General features: G+C 34.9%; 1 long non-coding RNA gene across 2 annotated transcripts in view; it reads left to right on the plus strand.

The window, feature by feature from the left end:
- Positions 1–23,525, plus strand: part of LOC103160695 — a 53,650-nt gene that overhangs the window by 17,197 nt on the left and 12,928 nt on the right. Inside the window, exons 2-7 of one of the 2 annotated variants that reach the window (XR_004772541.1) lie at positions 3,316–3,360; positions 4,206–4,290; positions 5,695–5,770; positions 7,393–7,493; positions 8,185–8,227; positions 15,769–17,246. This is a non-coding gene — a long non-coding RNA (uncharacterized LOC103160695). Of the gene's footprint in view, positions 1–3,315; positions 3,361–4,205; positions 4,291–5,694; positions 5,771–7,392; positions 7,494–8,184; positions 8,228–15,768; positions 17,247–23,525 lie in introns of those variants that run through there. The other variant, XR_003480862.2, reaches the window with a different exon arrangement.

The following is a 23,525-nucleotide window of genomic DNA, read 5'->3' on the forward strand; positions in this document are numbered from 1 at the left end:
TCAGCCAGAATGGGTTTGGCCTTCCCACATCAATCATTAATTAAGAAAATGCAGCCTGATTATATTGAGGCATTTTCTCAATTGATGTTCCAGCATTTTAGATAAATCTAGTTTGAATCAAGTTGACATAACAATAGCATGCTTTATATGTAAATGAAAACAACATAAAAGAGGTCCATGTGGTGGGGAGATGCTTTTAATCTTGATGGGGAATGTCCTTCTGTGTATATGTTTCTCTTATTAGTTAATAAATAAAACACTGATTGGTTGATTGGCCAGGCAGGAAGTGACATAGCTGTGGACATTCAGAATATGAGCAGGGACAAACAAGAAATCACTCTCTTCTCTTATCTGCAGAGATCCTGAGCCAGGTGTCATCATTTAGCAGGCAAAGAAATTGCAGGTCTGGAAAGACAAGATTATGGAGGAATAAATGGATTAGTAGTAATGGGTTACTAATTAAGTCACAGCTAGCCAATAAGAAACCATAGCCAACGGCCAACAGCTTTATAATTAATATAGTGTCTGCATGTTTCCTTGGGTCAGTGAATGGTGGTGGGAGCTAGCCCAGCCACAGAAACATTCATGCTATGTAATCTCTCTATATTTTTGTGTCATCCCAATGTACCTTATTAGTAAATGAAAAGAAAGTTTTAAAAAAAGGTCCATGTGGTGTACTCTGGTCGTAGGGAGGGAAAGGAGAACAAAGGTCTTGTGAAAATAGAGGAGTATTGTTTATGATACTAAATTTAGACAGGAATGGAGGTCAGAATGGGAGCTTCAAGTGGAAAAGAAAAGGGTGTGTTAAAAAAATGAAAGGAAACTGAATCCTTTGTAAGCCAATTTGAAATTATGTGTAAAGAGAAAATAGTGGTTCAGAAGTAACTAGACTGTGTTTTTATGTAATGGTGGTCCTGAAAGCCAAGGGAACTTAAAAACTCATTGCTGGGTGTGAGATGTCATCATATGAAATGTTCCTCTTGGAAGCATCATAGTTTCCCAAAGAAATATACGCACTTGATACTTTTCTTAGTTGGTATATCTATATTTTAAGATACTACAAAATATGAGTACAATGTACAGATGAGTCAAACAAGAACCATTTGGAAGCTTCCTGAGACTAGACATTTTGTGAAGTGGTAGAGGCTGCTGAGGAAGTTAAGACATGAAGAGGCTATTTATGTACAGGTATAATTGTGTATGTCTCTGCTATGGCACATGTATCTACCTCCAAAATAATACATTTGGCATTCTAATTCTTCTTGACATATACACTCACCAATGACTCCTGAAAGTAGATCCTGGAACTCATCAAATATGCATTAAAACAATCTCACCTGTTCTAATAGTATTTCTTTTATTTCCAAGAAATTTTTTATTAGTTCACATTAGAAACAAGCTTTCTTCACATGTCAATTTCTGCTCCCTCTCCATCCCCTCCACACCCACCCCTCACCAATCCCCCACCTAAACCCTCTCTGCTACCCAGGAAGAGTAAAGTCCTCCACTGGGGATCCCCAAAGACTGGTATATCATCCTGGGCAGGGCCTAGGCCATCCCCCATGTTTCCAGGCTGAGAGAGCATCTCTCCATGTGGGATGGGCTCCCAAATTCCTTTCTTATGCCAGGGATAAATACTGATCTACTATCAGAGGTCCCATAGAGTGCAGAGGACTCCTCACTGACATCCACATTCAGCGGTCTGGATCAGTCCCATGCAGGCCTCCCAGACATCAGTGTCGGGTCCATGTGCACTCCTTGTTCAGGTCAGCTGTTTCTGTGGGTTTCACATGTGACATGAGCTTGCAGGTTAAGATATCTTTATTCAAATAATACTGGTCAAGAGCAAGCCAAAGTGTGCCCAGAAGCAGCAAGATAGGGATGCCAGAGCAAGAGCGCTCCCACATGTCTGCCGAACCTTAAGAACCCCCCCGGCATCATCCTCAACATCCCCTGACCACGCCCTGAGAGGTGTGGTTAAGCACACCTGTAGCCAGCCCTTGGGAGGCGTGGTTATGGTGTCTCCCTACAATTCTGCTTTTAGTCTAAAAGAGGATTAAAACTTAATAGTGTAAAACTTCCAAAATTAACAATCAGAAAGGTGAAATAAAAGAAGATACCATAATCTGCCATTGCACATCCTAACTATGTTCCCCAGCCTAGTGTTGACCTCTTTGCTCATCACTTCTCCTTCTCTGCAACTGGGTTCCAGGGTACATGTCAGTGTTTAGCTGTGGGTGTCTGACTCTGCTTCCATCAGCCACTGGATGAAGGCTCTAGAATGGCATATAAGGTAGTCATCAGTCTCATTATAGGGGAAGAGCATTTTAGGTAATTTAGGTATTCCTTGAAAATGTTTTGCTGCTAACCTTAATAACATTATTTTTGTATTCTATTTCCAGTCCATTTCTGAGAATAATATCTTCAAAAACCCAGAATATGTCTGTTTTGCTTTACCTATGATATTTTATCTTGTCTAAAATTTGCAGCAGTATCTTTCATTTGTTTTGCTGTTTTATTTTGCTTCCATCCAAAGTGTAGTCTCCTATGTAGGTGTTTAACTTGATCTTATGATCTTCTCACTAAATTCTCTGTGATACAGTGATATTACAGGTGTGTATTACCACACCAAGCTTTCCCAGTGGCCTCTAAACCTCTTCACTCTCTTAATTGTGTAGGAATTGTGATAAAAATAATATACCCATATAAGACTCTTTTTTTTTTGCTTTCTGTATAACTTATGGTTTCTAGAAGTCTTTACTTCTATAGTCAATCCAGCATATCATGTTCTCATAGTTATTGGATCTCAGATATTTTGTCTCTAATATTTCATTTCTAGCTTCTTCTTCCACTTTGAATATGCAAGATGCACCACTTTGCTGTATAGATACATGCCTCTTTCACAGGGTAGTTAGTATCAGAAATGCACCCAACTATAGGGTCCATGGCTGGGGAACACTGTTCAAGTCTTACTTCCCTGGTAGCCTATATAGTATATTCCGGCATTTCACAAAATGCCCAGCAGTAAGGAAGGCTCCAGTCTTTTTTTTTTTTTAAACCCCAAACACTGTATTATTAAATTTCTCATATATTTTTATCTTTTATCCAGAAGCATATTCTCTGACATGTCTTCTTCATATAATGTCTAATATGATAATTTCTCTGAAACAAATACTGTCTCCATATTTCCTTATCTTTATTATTTCTTATGTTTTGCAATTAGGTATCTATATTTTCTCATGTATTGTGTCTATTGTCACTATCAGAATATGTTAACTTTTATTTTCATTTTGTAATCTACTGTTGCCTTCGTAGGACAAAGAATAATTAATTTCCTACAGACCTTAACTGATGGATTAGGTAAGTGAATTCTAAAGAGCAACTCTCTCTAAACCATATAATGGACTTGGAATGTTTGCACATAGCATTTTTATAGACAATGTTTCACAAATTTGTAAGATGATAGTCTTGTTAGGAAGTACAGCATGAATTGTTTTAAAAACTTTTACTGACTAATTTAAAATTCTCCTAATATTTATATGATTTTAGACTTTAATCTTGATGTCATAGTGTGTGTCAATTAGAATTTTCCTTTTTATCCTCTTATTTTTACATTAGACTAAATGAAATAAGCTGTTTACAATGTTTTTGTTATCATGTTCTCTATTCCATGTTTTTACACTACACTTCCACTAACAATGATCCAGAGTACCACCTCTGTCTGACTATGACTGCTGGGATTATAGACATGTGCCACCACCACTCTGCCATCCTTAATTTCCTTTGTCTCCTTTGTTATTGACTGATTTTACTTTGAAGTATTTTATCTTTAAATGTGTGTATATGTCTACCCTCATCATCTACCTTATTTTTTCTCAGTATTGCACATTGTGTTAATATCATTTTGCTTATAGTTTTCAGGAGTCCTTCATTAAATATGAAGAACTCCAAAGTCATCCATAAGCCCTATGAGTATAGGTGATTAGTAGAAAATATTTTAAGTTGACATAGTTTGCATATATAATATATATATGAATATATATCCTTGCTCATATTCCTTGAAGAATTATTCTACTTCTCTTTTCTCTTTTTTTAGTAAGATTGGGGTATTTAGTTTTCTAGGAGGGATGATCACATACATTGACACATACAGTAACCAAAAACATTATGGATTAAGTAAATCCCTATGCATATCTCCATCGCAGGGTATATTATTACACTGAGAGTGTTCACCAGATCCAGTATAATGCTTGCTGTTCAACTATCCACAGAAAACCTGCAACACAATAGGTAAATTTGTATTCTGTATACTTCCACGCATACAAGATTACACACAATGGGATTTGAAGAAAGAAATATTGCCATGTACCTTGGTTTATTTCTTGACCTTTTCTTCAAGTATACATGGTGAAATTTATTTCATAACCTCCTTCATTTGCCTTTGTATTGGAACTTCTTGAGTGCTGAGATAGAAGCAGTGTTTTATCTGCAACATTAGGTGCTCATATCATTTATACTCAGAACAACAAAAAAAAGGATTAAATTTTGTCCAACTCAGAAAAAGCAGTGGTGATATCAAACACTAGTATGTACTTGGTCTCTGTGCTCTGATTGAAGTAACAAAATACATTAGCCAGGATGTTTTAAGCAGCATATGATTAGCCTCACAGTCCTGGCTTCTGAGAAGGTTAAAAATTACTGTGGCTGGCAATTTAGTTACAATTGAAGTATCCATTCCAGGCTTCTCAGCATCTTCTGTAATCCTAGAGTAATGGAGTGAAAAACAGAGAGGGCTCATATATCTTTCCTTTCTCATAAAGTTATTAATTTCATCAGAGAGGCTACACACTCATAATTTTATCTACTGTTAACTAGTTATGGTAGCCTCAATTCCAGCTACCTAAACATTGGGTAGTAGAGGCGCTTTATATGAATTTGTGGTGGACTCAATTATTTTAGCTCTTCATTTACTGGAAATTATAAGTTAAGATATGAGTAAAGCAATTGAAGTTAAATGCTGAAATTTTATTCATATATGGGAAAATAACTTTGTACTGTTTTGCAGACACAATTGTCAATGTACTCATGTTCTTTAGCCACAATCAGATAAAAAATAACAAAACTTACTAGAACTCAAAAACTGATGACACCAGCTTGAGCTAGTGTTAAGCATGTAATAAAAAATAAATATAAAATAACAACACTGCTATTTCTAATTGTCCTCAATTATAATCCATAAATCGACATTATTATTTTTATGTAACTAAGCCTTTCTAAGAAAAAGAAAAATTAAAGTCCAATTTATTACATAGTGATACTGCAGCAGAAGTCAACTAATAATTTGTCTGTTTATACACCTGCTTCTAATCTATAATAAAATTCCATTAACACATTAATATATGAGCAGATTGTGCCATTTACCCCAATGCCAAAAATTTTGATTATGTCAATTACAAGTTGACAAATGGTTTTCTTTATATACTAAAATATTTTACAATTCAATATTGTCTCTAAGGTAACTAGAAGGTTTATAAACAAAATTTCAGTGTTACTGTGGGTGGTAAGAACTCGTAGTTCTATAGAAACTTTATGTTGAATTACGTTGTCTGAATGCATGCTATATATGTGGAAAATTGTATGTTTGACGAAATACTAATATATATAATCTATATGCAATTATTAATAATTATACAGGACTTTGCCCCAAATGAAGTGACAGACTTTGATGATCCCCCATGGAAGGCCTCACCCTCCCTGGGGAGTGGATCAGGTGAGGAATGGGGGAGTTGGTGGAGGCCGTGGGAGGAGGGGGGGGGAGAGGGAACTAGGATTGTTATGTAAAATAAGATTGTTTCTAATTTAAATAAAAATTTATATTAAAAATGAGTTTGTGATTAAGGGATGGGGTGGGGTGGAGGGAATAAGATATTTTGTGTTTTATTTGTTTTTGTACATGCTTTTATTTTAGGAAATCTCCTTTCAAATTGTATTTTCACTTAATTTGTATAGAAAAGGCTGTAGGTAGGAGATTAATTAGAACATGTTCTCTTTTATATTAAAAGATAAACTTGCGCTCTCAAAAAATGATCATTTATACAAGGCCATGTAAAGAAAACATAGTTGAATTTGTTCTAATTGTAAATTTTATAAAAATAAGGATTCCAAAAATTTTATGGAAAAATTCTTCATTATATAATTTTGATGTGTTTTGATGTGATGAGTTACGATCACATTATGAAAAACAGAAGATATTTGAAAAACATTGAAGAGTTTCATGGTTTCATAAATGTTCACATTAATATGAAATTATTGGGGATCAGGAAACCAGAAAGATGATAGGGAGGGACGCTTCTAGGAATCAGAGGTGATGGAGAACACCAGGAGCAATCCCATTCCAAACTAAGCAGCGAAGACAGGGACTCACAGAGACTGAAGCATCAAGCCCAGCCCTTCAGGGGTCTGTAGGTTTTCTGCATATTTGTGATGGCTGTGGTGTTTCCCTGGACCTCCTACAGTGGAAATTTTCATCTTGGCTCTCGAAAATCTTTTCCTCTTATTTGGCTGCCTCATTACGAGGGCTGTTTTTTTTTTTGTTGTTGTTTTTCTTTTGTTTTGTTTTGTTTTTTTCCGAGACAGGTGTTCTCTGTGTAGCTTTGGAGCCTATCCTGGCACTAGCTCTGGAGACCAGGATGGCCTCGAACTCACAGAGATCCACCTGCCTCTGCCTCCCGAGTGCTGGGATTAAAGGTGTGAGCCACCAACGCCTGGCCATTATGAGGGCTTTTATCTTGTCTTATTGTATCTTGTTTTACTCCTGCTTACTTGCTGTCTCTTGTTGGTCTGCAATTTTTTTTTTTTTAAGAGAAAATGAAGGATGAGTAGATCTTGGGAAGAAAGGAGCTTGGGGGGAATAGCTGGGAGGAGTGCAGGGAGGGGAAACTGTGGCCAGGATGTATTGCATGAAAGAAGAATCTATTTTTTTAAGTCAGTTTTTTTATTTTTTTAATCTTATTTCTGTTTTAGTTATGGGTCCATAAATGTACACATTTGGAATTTTTTTTAATAAATGAGAAAAGACCTACATCTGAAACTTTTCAAAATCCTGTTCACCATGTTCACACATGCACACACATACACACAGAAAAAAACAAAGGCAAAATAAACAAAACAAAAGTAAAGACAGAAAACAAATAAACAAACAAAATAAAAATGCTTCCCCCCCCCATGCAGCTGAGTCTCAGAGGAAAAAAACGTTATGAGCAATTATATCAGTAATTTCTTTTGTCCCATCCAAAGCTACCAGATATAATTGTGAAATTCAGCCAGTCTTCTTGACAAAGTAAACCTCAAGTGAGAGATGAGGGAAGGCATTCATGAACCTTCTATTTGCAGGTGTATGGACAGTACTGGACAAGAGTTAGAAAGAGTCCTCTAATGCTGCAACTGGATGGCTAACAGTTGATGGAAAATCCCTACAATTAAAACTGAAACGGGTCAGTTTCTGTGTTAGCTGTGTTTTATCTTTTCAATATGAATCATTTAAACTAGTTTCCCTTTCTGATTAGCAAAATAAAACAACCACATAGTCTTCTCTAATGGTTTTGTTTTATGTATTTGTGTCACAGTTTACTCCCTTTAAGCCTTGAGTATGATATATGGAATTGTCAGTTGGCAAGTCAGACACCCATTTCCTATTACCACTCTTAAATCAATAAGAAAAATAATAGTGTTCTCATTAGCCTAAGATAATCACTAATTTACTCTTTATGTTTCTGCAAATGAATTGAAATGTGAATCAATGGAAGATGGTGTCGAGATTAAATTTTAATGATCCTATCAAAACTTTGCCTTTATTATGATTAAATATTGAATACTTAAATATTCATAAGTTTGTCATTAATTGTTATAATTTAGGTGCAGTGTTCCCTAAAATATTGGTTATATTTTTTATATTTTAAGTTTTTATTTTAATATGTTTATATTTTAAAAGCTCTAAAACAATACAGATTGCTAACCTGTAATTCTGTATACATTCTAAATGCCTGTTTTATTATATTGGCAAAGGTAAAGAAAGATAAGTCTTTGTTTAAATAACTCTATTGCTATTTAGCTCAATTAACATTTCTCTGTTTGTAGTATATTATAAGGGTGTTTTAGAAAAATCTCATGTCAATTGTTTTTCAGCAAAAGATAATCACTTCTGAAAGACATCCATTAAGAAGCAGAGGTAACAATACATTTCATTGTGTAATTGCTACAAATTATCATTAGATCAAAGGAAATAATGTTTTCATTGCTTTTCTTTTCTTGGGTTGCAATTGTTGCTTTGTTTTGTTTTGTAGGCTCAATAGTCTACGGCTTTAGTCTTGGTGGTTTTTATTATCTTAAAAATCTTCTTTGGCCAGGTCAAGCAGTCACCTGTAAAATTAATTGATAAAGCACTAAGTAAGTGTTCATGCTGTTTTCTTTCCTAGTACGGGAAAGAAGTGGTGCCAGGCTCTCCACTTATGTCAACATGTATAACAGAACACACAGGATACTTGTTCTAATATGGCATAACAAATAATAAATGAATAAATAAATAAACGGGTTTACAAAAGAACTTCATATAATTTTATTTAGAGCTGGATAAAAGGTTTATTAGATAAGAATACTCAGCCTCTAGCGGTAGCTCAGTTGTTAAAGGCTAGGCTCACAACCAAAAATATAGATAAGAATACTTACTGACATTTCAGGACTCAAAATCAGTTCCCAGGACACACATCAGACACCTGTAATTTCATCTAACAGCACCCTGTAATTTCATCTCGAGGTCATCTAACATTCATCTGGCATCCAAGCATACCCACATTCATGTGGGATATAAGTACATGCATACACTCACAAAGAGGAAGAAAGAAAGAAGGAAAGAGAGAAAGGAGGAGAAAGAAAGGAAGAAAGAACACACAAAAATCTTTAAAATATTCAACAACTTTTATGTTCCATGTCATCTCCAAGTTCAGGCATTGAAAATTAGATTGACAGAAAAATGATAAATGAGAACATTTTAGAGATGGCAAAGTTAAATATTCAAAATAGTCTAGAGCCAATGGGGTGAATACTTATCTTTTATCAATTCTGTGACTATGAAACCCTTCCTAAATTGTTTATGGTATCTCCAAGACAGTGCTATAATACATATGAGGTTAATTTTTGGGACACAATACGCACAATACCCCAAAATTTGAATGTTTAAATCATTCTATAGATTTTCCCTATCTTCAGAGCCTTACATACTTCCTATGATCTGTCTGATAATGTTCCCTGAGATCTAGATGGGATGGAATAAATATCTTGTTTAGAGCTAAATCAACATCCATTGCTTACTCTGCATCTTGGCATAGCCATATCTCTGTATTCACCACTACTTAATGTAAAAACATGCTCCTCTAATTCTGGCTGGAAGATTTTTTATTATGGATATAACTATACATATTTAGAAGACACTCTGTGGCTATTGTAGTTTAATAACCATCAGTAATGAGCTCCCCTCATGGGCCTGTTACTTCCTCAAACCTGAGCACACAGTTCGAGCTATGGGTCATCCACTTGTCTCCCTGTGGAGTGGATTTCAAATGCAATAAGTGGGAAGATTTTTTTTTTTGCCCACAACAGTCAATGTGGGTATATCTTTTCTTTCATTTAATTTCCATACAGTCTTTTCATCCTTACTCTACATGAGTAACCTCTCTGTGCGTGTTTGTGTACAGAATTATTTGTAACAAGGCCCACATGTATTATGGTTTCGTAAAGACATAAGGAAATAATCTTCAATGCCTTCCATTTTGCCTGAGGTAAGCTACCTTCACAGCTGACATGAGACAGGAAAACTCTATGTTCTTCTGTGTAAGGTTTCATACAATAAATGATTTAGTTGTTGTTCTGTCTAGTATTTCTGAAATAAATTTTATGTCTTTCATTGATGATTGAATTGTCTAAAATTTCCCAGAAGCATAGGAGTAAACTGTTGGCCATTGTTTTAAGAAAAGGAAGGGAGCTATGTGCCTTATGGAAAAATAATGTCACATTTTAGATAAGTTTTCTCGGGCTTGAGTTAAAGTACTATTGACTATGAGTTCAATCTTAATACAGCAGTTATATATTAAAGAAGCACACCTAAAAGAAAGTAATATATTGAGTGCTTGATAAAATTGTTATGAACAGAAACTCACAGGAAAGTAGCCTTGCATTCCTCCTAGGAACAATTATTCAATATTTGCTAACTCAGTTCTTAAAGAAACATTATAGAATACAACTACAGGATATAATGAGAATTTACTGTATTTAACATTTTTTCCCAAATGAGAATGGGCAAATCTAGACAAAATATACACATAGAATTGTCAAATTTAACTTTGTGAAGAGAATTATCATTTTTCCTCCATTACATTCATTTCACCAATTGTAAGAAAGAGTCTTGAAATACAGTTACTAATCAAGAAAGATTGTAAGAGCAGAGTGGTGGTGGCACACTTTAATCCCATCACTCGGGTGGCAGAGGCAGAGGTGGAGGCAGGAGGCAGGGGGCAGGGGGCAGGAGGCAGGAGGCAGGAGGCAGGAGGCAGGAGGCAGGAGGCACTCTGTGAGTTTGAGACAAGTCTGGTCTACAGAGCAATTTCCAGGCCAGGCTCCAAAGCAATACAGAGAAACCCTGTCTTGAATAAACCAAAAAAAAAAAAAAAAAAAAAAAGAATGTAGGAAACCTACTAAAGAAAACACACAGGGACATATAATTTACCTTCATCTTTCCAATGGCAGCCAGTGCTACTTGGTCAAATTTGTGACCTGCAATAAATATGAAAGACAGTTTTACTTATAAATCTGTCTCTATATTGTGCTCTTCTTAGGACCATTACCTAAGAATCTTACCCTGTTATAAAATTATTTCATAGTGGTAACATTCATGGAGAAATGATATCCAGAGTTATTGTTATTTTTACAAAAACTAGATTTTTAAGTTGGCAAAATAAGCTCCTGGAGGCAACATATTATTGTTGTTACTATCATTATTTAAATAGTATATGTGATATTGTCATGACCATATTATAACATATGCTAGCTTCTAACAATATAATTTATATTTCTATTTGTAAGGAAAGTCATAAGTATTAGAAACAACCCCAATTGTATTGTTAACCAGAATATATATATATATATATATATATATATATATATTATATATATATTTACAATTCAAAGAAACAGTAAAATATCAACATGGTGTACAGTTATGTTTACTCAAATTATTTTAAATGCTAATCTTATGTTTGTCTAGATGACTATGAATCACTATTTATGTTTTATCTTTAATATCTTCTAAATTTACTTTTCTCACACTCTTTTATTTTAATCTCTTCTTAAACATTGTTAGAGGTGTGTCTCTTCTGTAATTAAAGATACAGTGGATTTGACGATGAAGATTTATCATCAATCTTTCAAACACCCTGATGGCCCACTTTGATTTTTATGTTCTTTCTCTCATATAAATTCCACATGCAATACAATATCATAATGTTCATTATTATAAATCTAGATTATCTAACTGTGGGTAATTAGCATTATTCTTAAAGCAGGCAGGGTTGGAGAACACAGTAATTTTGTAAAAAAAAAAAAAAACAAAACCCTATTGCTTCTCTGCAAAGTGCATCTGATTCATGGTTGTTAAGACAATGGAAAGAATATGTGAATGTTCATGATTTAAAAATTCTCACATTTTACTTCTTTCAATTACTGTTTTATTTTGTTGTTATACTTTAAAGAGTTTTTACCTTCTTTTATTTTGTTAAACATTTTTTAACAAAACAGTATACTTAAGGTAACACACACACACACAAAAAAAAAAAAAAAAAAAAAAAAACATAAAAACATCACATTGAATTTGGACAAGACAAAACTACAGAAGGAAAAAACCCAAGAGCAGACACAGGAATCAGAGATCCACTACTTCACAAAGTCAGGAGTCCATAAAGGTACTAAGCTGAAAGCTGAAAAATATGCAGAGAACCTGATGCAGACCCGTGCAGGCCCCATGGTTGCCTTTTCACTATCTGTGAGTTCATGTGATTTTTGCTTAGTAGATTCTGAGGCCCTTGGTCTCCTGGTGTCATCCTTCTCCTCAAAACCCCAAAAAGGATATATTACCTGAGTAAACAGAAAGTTCAGAGCAAGCAACTTTCAAAACTGTAGAAATGACAGAAACAGCTGGCTGTGTGGACAATCACTCAAATTTCCTCTGCATTATTGTGCATCTGTCATTGGCCTATGTACCAAGAATATTTGACAGACTTCTCAAGTGAAGAGGGGATTTTGAAGGACTATCTGACAAAGTTTAGCAGTCACTTTCTTTTGTGTCTTGCTTGCCTGATTTGGACAGAATACTGTCAGCAGTTGAGGAAAGAGCAATTTCTTGCACAGGTGCTAAATTTGCCACAAAGAAAATGAACTCCATGTGGAGGTCCTTAGACTCCCACCATCCTTTGTTTGTAAATTGGTGCTTCTAGGAACAGATGAGTCCCACTGTCAAGAAAAGCATTACCTTATTAAAACATTTTAAAGGTCACATTCTTAGGTCTCTGAAATGTATGAAGTTCATATGTTCATCTAGAATATATCTCTGTTTGACCTTGAAAACATACCTAACTTGGCCACAAATTTGATTGTTAGATGATTTAACTACTAACATGTATTTTTAAATTAGCCTAAATTGTTTGTGATAGTAACTTTCAAGGACTAGAAATTTACATTTTAAATGGGTTGCATAGATACAATGCCTTAAACAAGAATAGAAACATACATAGAGTATAACAAAAATAACTTTAAAATTGTCTCAATATAGAAAAGTCAATACCAATGTAAAATATTGAAGACTACTAGTTGCATTTTTAATTTAAAGTAAATTCAATAATCTACCCTTTTATTCCACCTTTTCTGTATCCCCTCTTCTTCTTTTCAGACAAGATTTCTAAATTTAATCTCCTATGCTCAGCTTTCTTCTTGACCTTAATGAACAACAACTTGTAACCAACCCTCCTAAAAGATGATTCACATTCATCAAACAACCCAAAAACCTCTGACCATACATGCTGGGAATAGACACATCATGTCCTCTAGACTCTCTCTGGTTGTCTAGGGATCATGACATTTCTAGGGAATCCTGAGAAAATTGGGATAATGATCAATTAATGGAAGAGCTAGCTGGGTTTTTATTTGTTTGTTTAGTGTCTGTGTGATGGGACAGTATAGAGCTTATCTGAAGTCTTGGCTAGATAATCTGTGAGGCTGAACCATCTCAATTAGCAGCTTTATAGATGTTTTGGGTGCAGAATTTTGAGGAAACTGCAACAGAATCATTCTGAGAGGCTGGATAACCTGGGATAAGTGTTTTCATCGGTGTCAAGTCCCTTTTTCTGAAAAAAAAACACAAAAGTTTAAAGGTAACATATGTATTTGTATTAACACAAGTATGGAATGTGTGCTATATACACATCAGCTAAAGATGATGTTTTTGTTCTAAGTTTGAGCAGGTAAAAACACCTCTCAAATTTATAAGTCTGTTTTGACTGTATACACAAACCTCTATTCAGGTCATATGAAAGGATGGCATGAAATAGTAAGAGATGAGAACTCTGTAATGAACAAGATTTATCATGCCTCATCCAGTCTCAGAGCTGTTTCCATGTCAAGAGATCAGCATATACATTACCTGTCGTGTAATTTTTCTTTTACTTCTTTCTTCATATCTGTAGCCAAGATTTCCAGGATGTCATCCCCAATCGAGTCTGGTCTGGATCCAAAAATGGTTCCAGAAACCTTGTGGATTTCCCATATTTATGTGTTTTTTTACTTTTGTGTTGCTTTACTCTCCCTTTAAAGACTTTGCTGTTTTAAAACTATTTAGTTTTCTGTGACTGCCTATACCCATTTCCTTTCCTTTCTTCAACATCTAAGCAAATTTTCAGCATACTATATCTGTTTAGAAATTGTCTTGGTCTGGACCTGACTTTGTTTTTGCATCTGTAAAATTCTTTTCCCCTGTGAGCCAAACCAGAAATTGGTAAGGAGCATCTGGGCCCTCTGCTGCATGGTACTATTTCATGACTGCTCTGGCAGCTGGCTCTACAAGTTATCCATGCAAGTGTCACATATATGCAGAAGTCATAGGTCAGTTGCATGCAGGCTCTGTGTTTCTTGGTTCAGTCCTGTCAGACCAGGTTATTTGATTCCCTGGGTTTTTTTGTGATGTACTTGACTTCTCTGTCTCCTCAAATCCTTCCATTGTTTTCTTTTTTCCTTTTTAAAACAATCTTACTTTTACATATGAATTCCAGTTTCCTCTCCTTCCCATTCTTTCACTCATCCCTAACATCTCCCCATCCTAGGCTCCATGCAATCCTCAGGAAAAATGATGCCTCCCATGGGCATTCATCAAAGTCTGTCACATCTTTTGGGACAGGACCAACACCCCCCATCTAGGCTGAGCAAGGATTTCTTGAGTACACTAATGTTTGAGTGTGGGTCTTTGCATCTGTTTATACTAGTTGCTAGATGAAGCCTCTCTGATGACTATTGTCCTGGCAGAATATTTTTAGTCCTTATTACATTGACATTTTTTTCTCTGGATGTGTTTCCTTTTCTTCTAGTCTCTGGGCCACCCAGCCTGTGGAATGTAGAGCTCCAGGCAGTGTCAGGCAAGGGCTCACTTTAGTGGCTTGGGTTTCAGGCTGAACCAATCATTGGTTGGCCAGTGCTACAATATTTCAGCCTGTCCACCCCAGGACATTCCATAGGCAGGAGAGGCACATGCCATAGGCAGGTCAAAGGTTATGTGGCTGGGTTGGTATCCCAAACCTTCCCTTGGAAGTCTTTCCTGGTCACAGGAAATGAGCAGTTCAGACAATGTAACTGCTATTGTTAGGAGTTTTAGATAGGATCATGCTTCTAGATTCTTGGGAGTTGCAAACTTTGCAATTCAATGTAACACACACACAAAGATAGATAGATAGATAGATAGATAGATAGATAGATAGATAGATAGATATTGTATTCTGTTTGAGCTGGAAGTTTGCAGAAGCAAAGATATGGCTATCCTTTCCTCAGAGTGGCTGAAGGCCAATTCCCTGGATGTGGCTGGAGAGAAAAATGCCCCAGACTGAATATCTGCTCCTACTTTATGTATCTCAAAAACTGGGATTAAAGGTATTTTCTACCACGTTCTGAGATCACCTTTGTGTGAGCTGTTTCTTTTTTAGACTGGATCAATTTTAAGTAGCTCAGTGTGGCCTTGAACTAACCGAGATCCATTTGCCTGTCTTCTGAATCCTGGAATTAAAGAAGTGTGCAACCACTGCCTGTCTCTACCTCTAGCTAGTATGGCTGCTGGGATTAAAGTTATGTATCACCACTACCTGACATCTATGACCTGTGGCTAGCTTTTCATTCTGAACCCCTGGGCAGAATACTATTACATATTTTAAGACACAGGAAGAGATTAGAAATGTTATGATTATAAAGCTTATCTTCTTGTAGTAATGGCTAAATATATTGACTAGGGAAGATATCCCAGTACAAGAAGAAATAAGATAAAAGATATGCAAACTCCTGTCAATGAAACGTTTTATGTTACTTAAACTTCTTCTGCCTCAGAGTAATGTCTGCATGACAATGAGATCCTTCAAACATGTCTTTCACTGATATATTTATTGTTATTAATATCCCTCTATCCCTGTTTAGTACAATCCAAATCCATATGAATATGTATGGCCATCAACATGAACAACAGCCATATCCTCAAAGGAGAGTGACATTTTCTCCTTCATTCACCGTAAAGTGCCAAAACATCCTCAATTAGATGTGGAACCTCACCCTCACCTCACCTGTCCAGCTGGAACTTTCATTGACTTGATAGTGTGCTGGTCTTGTGAATAATTGCAGTTTATATGTCAATGCATGCAGCGGCAATGTTGTGTCCACTTTTACATTTCTCCCCACACATGTTTATTTATGACTTGTTACTGTGTATGGTTGATATAATACATTCCTATTTGTAATTCATTTCAAAATGAACTATAAATAAGAGGGTTATTTTCAAAATGTACATCTATAGAAGTTTCTTGGTGAGATTTTTCTTTTTATGCTGCATTTGAGGTGGATTAAAAAAAAGAAAACTGAAAAAGAAAAAGGATAACAACTCTTTGACCACATCTGCAGAAGAAATGTGACAAGATTAGTACAAGTCTACAAAGACTAAGTTTGTGTAACATGCAAGTAATAGGTAAACTAGTCAAAATGTATTCTTTAATTACATTGTATTAACCAGTGTATCATTTATTTATTCTTTACCCTCTTCATCATTTAAGTACAGTTAACTAAAGAGAAGAATACTTGACTGTTTATTGGGAGATAAGCTCATGCTTAGGAATGTAAATCTTGATTGAGAATGTTTGGATAACTATAAACAATAATTTAAAGGAGGTTCACAAGATATACAATGGCTTATTGATATAATAACTACTTTTGATATATTTCATAGGCACTCTATTTCCCAAATGGTATACTTTTAGACACATATGGAGGAATCACAAATAATTTTGTTCTGGGTCTCTTTTAACAATTATGAGGATTAAAATAAATAGATTATATTTCTAATCCTTTGGGATACAAATTCTCCAGGGAGCCTAAGGGCAACAAATACTAGTTATTAACAAAGCTCTTGAAATGCCTTAAGTAGAAATTTATCTTCTTCAATGTGAAAAATTCAGTCATCTCATTGGTAACTACTAATTCTTAAATTGTGCTCCTGATTACATCACATCACTAACTCTCATTAAGAGATGGAATTTGTTCTAAGTTAATTTGGTATAACAATACGATTTTCAATAAGATAAAAAGAAAGATTTGAAATGTTGAGCAATGAGTTATATATTAAATTCCAGACAACTCAGTGATCAATTGGAAAAGCTTTTTATTTTAACAACTGTTTTCAGGAGTAGTAATTATATAATAGTTTCCCTTGGAGTGAAACCAAAAGTAGCTATTGATGAAGAAAAAAGAAAACATTTTGGATGATCATATCCTATATACATCACAAAATTACATATTGTACTTTTCAGAATGTAGAGATACTGGTCAGTGTTTAGGTTAGGGTAATATTTGAATCTGGTTTAGTTTAGGATCTCTCTCTCTCTCTCTCTCTCTCTCTCTCTCTCTCTCTCTCTCTGTGTGTGTGTGTGTGTGTGTGTGTGTGTGCTCCCCCCCTTTGTCTCCCTTTACATATATTTGAACTAGCATTTATGATCAGCTTGCCTTAACCTCCTGAAGTCTTGGGAACAGGAGAAATCCTGGTATAGATCTGCATAGCAAGTTTCTGCAGTGCTCGGAATAGGACTAAGTGTTCTGTGCATGCTAGACAAGAAGTCTACCACTCATCTGTAGCTGCAACTCCATATATACATATATGCATATACATATATAATTTTTCAAGATAAGGTTTCTCTGTGTAGCTTTGTAGACCAGGCTGGCCTCAAATTCACAAATATCCACCTGCTTCTGCTTTCCAATGGCATGCACCACCACTGCCTAGCTTCATACTACATATTTTTTAATGGCATGAAAAATTTTAAACCTGTTAAAGGTCTGATCTTGCAGTCCAATATAGTATCCTGCAAACAACTGGATGTTGTACAGTACACAGTACTGAACATTGGAAACACAGCAGTGAGAATTGCTACATGTGTAAGATGCATGACTGATTATTTCCACTCTCATGTTTATGTTTTCTCGAATTTGTAGCCTCTTTTCTTTAATTTTGATATGCTTGTGTCTGTTTACACATACATAAATGTGTATGAATATGTAAAAATCCACACATATGTCCTTAAATATATAATATATGAATAGAACTCACAGTCTCTTTGATGTTCCTTCTATCAATATGATTTCTGTAATGACCATTTGGTTTTTGTAAAACTAGTTAGAAGGCTGATCCCTGAAGAAATCTATTTCACCTACTTGCTGGAATCCATGGTTATCTTATATCATTCTTAAGGGTGGGGCCCTATGTGAATTCCTCATATGATCTGAGTTCATTTATCTGTTCAGCCTTATTTATAGGTCCTCGTCATGCATCCATGTTGCTAAGATTTCATAGGTGTAGCTTCCCTGACTGTTTTCCAGGATGCAATCTTACAGCAAACTTCCTGTTCTTGAACTTACAGTCAATCCACTCCCTCTTCAGAACCCGTGTTCTCTGTTACTTAGATGCAGGACATGTGTTTTAGGTATATAATTTGCTTTGAGCACCACATACTCACTTTTTTGGAATTTAATTTTCTTGTTTCACATAATTTGGAACGATTAATTTCATAACTAAGCATTAATTTGTAGAAGAGCTATAAGAATAAGTAATCATATCCCATAATTAGTTAGAGTTAATCTATATAATGAATGTTTGGTCAGGGATCCCACGAATTACATTTTTAGCTTTCCTTCCAATTAGATAATTAACAGTAATAGTTTAGCCACATGTTTTATTACTTGATGAACAATCCTAGTCTATGAGAAATTAAATCATTTTTCCAAATCCTCAATGCCTGTATGAAAATTCAGGATACAGGTCCAGGTCCAATTGCTTTATTTCTCTGATAGAAGTGCCTGAGGTTATTGGATACACTACTACTGCTGCAACCATGTTTTCATTTCAGGTCTTGTAAATATCAGCTTCACTTCTATTAAAAATATGAGATTAAAAATCTGTGTTTATTTTTAACATCGTTACAAAAACTTTCTTTTCTATTTCTTTCTTAATATTTCTGTTACTTGCATAGCAATATGTTCTATTCATGATCAGTGTATTATATGGCATATTTTAAAGAATAATGAATACAATATTTATTAATTTGATATTAGTAATTATATATATTTTTAAAATTAATAGAAATATGTTTCCTTTATTAATTGGTTTTATGATTTAGTTATTTATAATTAGTCATTACTCACAGACACAATGTTAATTTCAAATGTAGTAACATTTTAAATGCATTAAGCATATATATCTATCAACATACAAATATAAATCACACACACACATATATATATGTTTATATACATATAAACATATATATATATATATATATATATATATATATAGAGAGAGAGAGAGAGAGAGAGAGAGACAGGGGAGATAGACAGAGAGAAAAAGTAATATATTAGGCTTTTTTAATGTACTTGAACAAACACATTTATAAATTGTATAGTCCACTTTGTGCAGTACTGTTTCAGAAATATGGATTTTAAAGTAGCATATTATTTTTCACTTCCCCTTTCAAATCAGATTATAGGTATCTGAATCAAAAACACAAAGATAACAATTTTAATGGCTGAGGAGAATGCTCAGTATTAAACCACTGGCATTTGTGAGACTCCAGGTTCAACTGCCATCACTGAAAATTAATCACATACTGATATTTGTGTAAATAATGTGGCATTCTTTCTCCTCCATCACACATTAGATTGAGCCATGCAGTACAGCCATAATAAATACATTTTTTTCATGTTTTGCTTGACAGTCTTATTCACTGCTATATAAAGGAAGAATATAAGTTACTTCCCAACACATCTGACCAAGAGATTTAGTCAATTTTTAATATTGGATTAGAATAAGAAAAAAAGCATGTGTTCACCAGCCATGCCAAAATCATTCATAGTAACCTTTTTACATAATAATTGGAATCATGACCTTACCTTAGACCAAGGGAACAGTATATTGACTTTTATTCTTGAAAATTGATGGCTTCTTATATAGAACATTTTATACTGCTGGCCATCTTTAAATGCTTCCTTTCTCCAGCAGTGGCATTATTCTGTGCTAGATGTGTTCCTTAATGTAGTGTAATTTGACAGTCTGAATGAGTAGCTCGGCCATCACACTGCCCTGTATGCTAACCATATGGGCCGAGGTCGCTGGATAGAGAATAAGTTGATTGTTTCAATTATGCTGGGTCATAGGATCATTGACCTGATACTAGTCAAATGATTGAGATCACATTTCAAAAAGTTCATTCGGATCACAGTATATGAAATGTCAACACTTAGATGTAAAAGTATGATGAGAAAGTGCTTCCTCTACTTAGGAATCTGAAAATCACTGTCAGACATGAACAAATTGGAGAACCACTGGCCTCAGAGGTCAGAGGTCATGATAGTTATGTAATTTTCGATGAAGACTGTTCGTTTGTATTTGACTTTAGAAACATAGTTTCACAGAGGTGAGTTATGGTTATGCTGTGCATCACTTTGCATGCACGGTTCGGAATACAACTTAAAAAATAGGGAACCATTTACATACTGTGTAAATCTATAGTCTTATGTTCACAAAACTAAAAGCACATTATAATGTTCTATGCTATCAAATATTAAGTAATCTGTACAATATTTGAACTTTTCCTGGCAAATTTATATTGGAATTTGCATAGCAAACATTTTATAATAGCCATTGCATGTTTATAGTCTTGCATTTAATTCCAGTACTGAATCAATGATCTACGTTTAATTATACATTGTATGTCTTCTTACCTTGTTCACATATAAAGACAATATTCTGAATATTGTACATAAAGACTGGTGCATTATTTAGTCACTACTTTCAATGAATTGTTTATAAAACAAAGTAATGTTGCTTCTGGTGACAGAAATACGTATCTCAGTCTAGATTTAGAGCGCCATCTAGTGAGAAGTAAGAGTTTAGACAGTTCTTATAACAAAATACGTTCTGCTATAATGTTTACTTCGAAATGGATTTCTCTGTCCATCTTTATTTCTCCTCTTTCTCTCCCCCTCCCACCTCTGGTTGTGTGTCTATGTTAGAGACATACAGACAGACAGACAGACAGAGAAAGAACACAATCTTATTTTACATATCAATCTCAGTTCCCTTGCCCTCCTGTTCTCCTGTGTCCCCCTCCAACAAGACATTCCATCCACTTTCTATTCCCCAGGGAGGGTGAGGCCTTTCTAGGGGAGTCATCAAAGTCTATCACATCATTTTGGGCAGGGCCTAGGTCCTCCCCCTTGTGTCTAGGCTGAGAGAGTATCCCTCTATGGGGAATGGGCTCCCAAAGTCCATTTGTGCACTGGGAATAAATACTGTTCCACTACCAGATGCCCCATAGACTTCCCAGGCCATCCATATGCCCTGGTTCGGACCTATGCTGGTTTCCCAGCTATTAGGCTTGTGTCCATGAGCTCTCCCTTGTTCAGGTCAACTGTTTCTGTTTGTTTCCTCGGGCTGATCTTGATTCTTGTGCTCATCACTCCAGCCTCTCTACAAATGGATTCCAATAGTTCAGCTCAGTGTTGTTGTAGGTCTCTGCTTCTGCTTCCATCAGTTACTGGATGAAGGCTCTAGGAGGGCATAGAAGGTAGTCATTAGTACCATTATAGGGGAAGGACATTTACTCTTTTTAGATCACTCTTTTGCTTACTATTTCCAGAAATGGTCTTTCATTGACCATGTAGTTCATGACCTTTCTATACTGAACAGCCAATCAGCCCATGGCAGTCATCCTTTCTCTGTGTCCACAGAGCTGTTACAGACTGTATTTGTACCCGCTGTTATTGAGTAGTAGAGGTACAAGCAGAGATCTTCATGCCTCCATGACAGTCAATTTATCAAAGGAACCACTTCACTATAACCTTAGTTCAGATTTCTCTAACATGTAAAATATAACATAATATAAAATCTGAATGTGGTACAAAATTAGTGTTATTTCAATAAGATTTATTTTAGTTTAAATTTAAAATAAACATTGCAATTATACAGTAAGTAAAATTCTGTCAATTTGTTTCACCTTAGTAAGTGCTGATCTTTAGCATTTAATTAGGATGTGGTGTTGTTTGCATTAGTATACTTAAAGTTAATTAACACTGACACATTGAAGAAATTTCTAGTTCTTAATGCCTTCTAAACATAGACTTTGGAATTAAGGGTTATGTGTTTATTATATAAAAGATATTTTATATGACATTCAAATAAATACTTACTTGTGTGGTTCAGTGATCTAGACTGGATTTCTGAAGATCTTTCATCAAATACTAAGTTGATCATTTATGTGTCAATGAATTTTTGAAAGTTACCATAGCAAAGCAAGAGAGTGAAACAAAGGGCACAAGGAATAATTGTTCAGGTTTCAGAATAAGACAGTTATGCTGTCACAAGTTACACTGGCCAAATTGACACCATGATGTTTATAATTCAGGCATTCATCTATGCTGACATTGATAAACCATTTTTCCATAGACTGATATCAATGAAAAACAACAAAAAATAGTGCCAAAACCCACATAATATCTAAGGAGAGTTTGAACTCATTTATGTGTTAACTGAAAGTTGTCCACGAATCAACATTTTTCCTTTAAAATTTTCTGAGGTGAATACATGTAATAAAGATCAGCAGATTTCGGTTGATTTATGGACCATGGAGGTTCTGTCCCTTTAATACATCCAGACAAATAAATCATCCTAAATCTAGAATCCCCTATTCATGTTTTATGTCAATTTCTGGTTATGCTTACCCACTCATTTTGGCTATTAGAAGGAGTAATTTTGTGAAAAAGTATTTTTAATTGTTTCTTGTATAAGTAATGAGAGACTAAAAATCTGTTTTACATGCAAGAATAAGACTCTCTCAAAAGTTTTAAATGGTTCTTTTTGTGGTAAAGCTTATGAAACAATATTGTTGATACTCTTAGGCAATTTCATCAAGGGTACCAGGATGAGTTGTATTGTATGCCAGAGAAATAGTTTGACCCCATCAAACCAAATAGTATTGCTCTAATTTACTATTAGCCTCAGTGTGATTTTATACCTTTGGAGATTTGCCAATAACTTGCTGTCATCATAGGAAATGACTCTGGCTCAGGAATTTAGTTTGTGAGCCAGTCACAGGGGACATACCAAACTATGCATGACAGTCTCTGCCTTCAAGGGTATGGAGAATTTCCTGTGGAATATTTGCTTTGCTCATATCACCTTTAAAAAGTGAAATAAGAATGAAGGTCATCCACAATGTTTTGTCCTGGATTCTCTGTTTGGTAAACAAATTAGGAACAAAATTGTACCTGTTGGTAAATGTCAATTTTGAGAAAAATTATTTATTATTTTTCAGTGCTCATTTCTACTAAGTCTACTCATTTCATATAATTCCAGATTCTTGATTGATTTGGTATAACCTTGAAAGCACAAAGGTGATGTCCCTATTTTCACAGGATAGAAATACAAGGGACCTAAGATGTTCTCATTGTAAGATAAATTGATTCAACCCCTTCCTCTACTCTCAAGGTTAATATACAGTCAATCAGATGACTTAGTAGATGATTTTCTAATGCCATATAGGATTATACATATTTATCATGTACAATATGTCTTTTGATACATAGATATACAGATGCATTGCAAAATAAAGAAGAATCATAAACAATTTTACCATAATAAA

This window comes from Cricetulus griseus (genome assembly GCF_003668045.3).
Source record: "Cricetulus griseus strain 17A/GY chromosome 1 unlocalized genomic scaffold, alternate assembly CriGri-PICRH-1.0 chr1_1, whole genome shotgun sequence".
Classification (NCBI taxonomy): domain Eukaryota; kingdom Metazoa; phylum Chordata; class Mammalia; order Rodentia; family Cricetidae; genus Cricetulus; species Cricetulus griseus.